Consider the following 3,654-nt stretch of genomic DNA (forward strand, 5'->3'; position numbering starts at 1 on the left):
TAATGTCTCCTTTTTCATTTCTGATTTTTTGTTATTTGGGTCTTCTCTCTTCTTTTTTTTTAGTTAACCTAGGTAATGGTTTGTATATTTTGTTTATCTTCTCAAAAAACCAAATTTCTGTTTCATTGATCTTTTGTATCATTTGGGGGTTTCTATTTCATTTAATTTGCTCTAGTTAACCTAGGTAATGGTTTGTATATTTTGTTTATCTTCTCAAAAAAACAAATTTCTGTTTCATTGATCTTTTGTATCATTTGGGGGTTTCTATTTCATTTAATTTGCTCTGCTCTTAATTATTTCTTTCTATCTACTGATTTGGGGATTGAATTGTTCTTGTTTTTCTAGTTCTTGAGGTGTTGCATTAGGTTGTTTATTTGAAATCTTATTATTCTTTTGAAGTAAACATTTATTGCAATAAAATTCCCTCTTAGTACTGCTTTTGCAGTACCCCACAGGTTTGAGTATGACTTGTCTTTATTTTCATTATTTTCAAGAATATTTTTGATTTTCTGTTTAATTTATTCTTAGACCCATAGGTCATTCAGGAGCATTTGTTTAATTTTCATGTATTTGTATAGATTCCAGAGTCTTACTTGTTATTGATTACTAGTTTTAACCTATTGTGGTCTGAAAAGATACTTGAAATGACTTCAATTTTTAAAAATTTGTTGAGACATTTTTTTAGGTTTTTTTCCTACTTATTTGCTTATTTATTTATTTATCTTTATTAGCTCTCACATATAGGTGAGAACATGCAGTATGTCTCTTCCTGTGCCTTGTTTATTTCATTTAACATAATTTTTTCTAAGTTCATCCATGTTGCTACAAATGGTAATATTTCATTCTTTTTTACAGCAGAGTTGTATTCCATTGTGTAAATATACCACATTTTCCTTATCCACTCATACAGTGATGGGCATTTAGGCTAGTTCCAACTCTTGGCTATTGTAAATAGAGCTGCAATGAACATGGGAGAACAGGTATCCCTTTGACATGATGATTTCCATTCCTTTGGGTATATATCCAGAAGTGGGATAGTTGGGTCAGTTGCACAGAATTATCTATGTGAACTAGGGATGATGAACTTTTTCTCATCCCCTCTCTGTTACACAGGTGCTTTGGCCCTGTAAGAACAGTAAATGTCAGAGTTACTTAATATAAGTTAAGGGAGATATATCAATATAGATATACAAAGATAGATATATAACATAAGGGACACTTCTCCCACAGAGAACAAGACAGTTTAGCCTGGAGTCAAATGGCCCTGACTTTAGATCTTGCCTGTGCATGCAAACTAGACAGACAGCTGCCAAGATGAGAAGATGCACATGGCCATTTCAACCATTCAACTGACACACAATTACATGGGCTGCTGCAGTCAGAATCCATCACAAAGAGATAAAAAACAGCTGGTTTGCCATGCTGTAGTCTCAGCAGTCAGTCATCTTCAGGCTTCAATTCCATTTGGACCTCAGGGGTCTTGCATCTCTGGTCCCACATGGTTGTGGGTGACAGACGATGACTTTACAGTCACCCACACACAGTGGGAAGCTGCATAGTCCAAGGTCTGCCTTAGTACTTCCACCTTTTGGAATTGTTCTCAACCCCTTGAATTCCTGGATTTAGATCTTTTTGTCTGCTCTGAACTGCATTCTATGTGTGAGTTTTAGATCTTTGCAGTGACTTGTAGATCTTTGCAGCCTGTTCTGATCCCATCTATCTAACCTTTCAAGTTTAATAAGAATTTTCAGACCTTCAGTTCAGGCTGCTTAGGGGATGATCCTTCTTTAAACCTACAGCTTCCCATGCCTCTGCCCCACCCAGTTAGCCAATAAGCACCCTCTCGGCACTTACTAAGTACACCAGAGATAAAAAGGAGCATTAGACTTGACCCCTCTCCTGCCATCAGGAGCTTCCAAATTGAAAAAGTCCTGTTTTCCATCTCTCCAAAAAGAGTATTTGGTTCCACTTAATAAACACTCTGGTAAATAGAAAGTTATATCCCATACACAGACATCCAATTTGCAGTGAATCAGAAAACCATAAAATACGCCTGACACTAAAATTATACGACACAGAAGTCAATTGTTTTTTGAGAATTCATGAGACCCTTCAGGATCTTGCAGAGACTCCAGAATATCATTATAAATATCAGTTATTATTCTGCTTGCAAAGCAGAGAAATGCCAATTAGCACAGATTTCTGACTGACAGAAAGCCAGCTAAGCCAACTCTCACTTGAGGGGAAAGAAAGATATTAGCAAAATAGAGAAAATGTGCAGAAATTAGAGAAAGCATACATTTTTTACACATGCAAATTTTGATCCTTCCAGTTTCCAAGCCCTGGGATGAGGCAGGAGTAAAGAGTGGTTAGTTCATCCAACGGATGGTATGTCCTCACTAGATTATCCCTTTCAAACTCAGACTGGGGTGAAGTTGCAGGAGGACTCCCCTACTTTCTACTTTTAGAACAAAGGCTGCTAGTTGTTTGGAAAGTTCGAATCTTTCTTATATCTCAAGAGGGGGGCTAGGGAAGGTTATTACTGAGAGGCGATTTATGCTTCAAAGGTAGAAATGCAGAAGCTACTCCAAAGAGACATTTATAAGTAACACTGTGACCAGAGTCATTGCACAGAGTTGTTAATGGAACCCTGCTTAGTTCTGGAAATACATTTCAGAGAAATGTCCAAAAACCAGAGTGAGGAATTTATCTTCCTACAGAATTATTTAAGACTTCTAATTTGTTGAGAAAGGAATTACTAACTGAAGACTTTGCAAGGCTGCAGTAATTAAACTAACAAATTATAGGTACATGTATCCGGATAAAAGACATTCATCACCCCAGGGAGTGGCTGCCATATCCCACATGCTCAGTGTTTTCAGTTTTTCCCGTCAGACACCTCTTAGTGCTATGGGAACAGTTCACCTAGAAACGAAGGACCCTCACTTAGGTCCTGTCTTTCCATACCCTGAATGACAGGCCACATAGAAGCCTTCAGGTTGCAGGGAGATTGGAAGGAAGAGTGGAGGTCCAATCCATTTCAATGTCTGCAGCAGCAGGAAATTAAATCTTCTATGCAAAGCTCTGTGGCCAGCATAATATATGAGAAGGAATATCTAAGTGTGGTTATAAACAAGAAAGGTCAAAGACTTATTTTCCTTGTTCACCTTCATGCAATTTATTGGGAAACTGGCATATCATTACTCAAAAAGATAGAAATGACACCATTACAGTTTCTTTTATTTTGCTGGCTGAGTCAAACTTTGCATTTCACAGCAGTTCTTCATGCCAGGGGTGAAGGCATTTATGCTGTCAGGTTTACCCAGGGGTGGGAATGAAAATGATTAAGTCTGGGCACCCTCTCTACACTCCTAGTTAATGATTTGCATGTTATTTAATGATGTCCACAGTGTCACCAGCAAACCCAACAGGCCCACTTGCCAGTCCATCATCCCGATCACTGAAAAGATATTAAATAAGGGCCTCTACTTAATGTGTCCTTTGGGTTGATCCAGAGTCTTGAAAAGCTCCTTTTCAGGTGGAAACTTTGCCATTGGGTCCCTGACTTATCTCAGGGAAGTCTGGGGCCTTATCTCTTTGTCAATAAGAGAGGAACAGAACCCAATGCCTAGCACTGTAATGGTCCGCATTTGC

The sequence above is a fragment of the Galeopterus variegatus genome, unplaced genomic scaffold (assembly GCF_000696425.1).
Source record: "Galeopterus variegatus unplaced genomic scaffold, G_variegatus-3.0.2 Scaffold7662, whole genome shotgun sequence".
Lineage (NCBI taxonomy): Eukaryota > Metazoa > Chordata > Mammalia > Dermoptera > Cynocephalidae > Galeopterus > Galeopterus variegatus.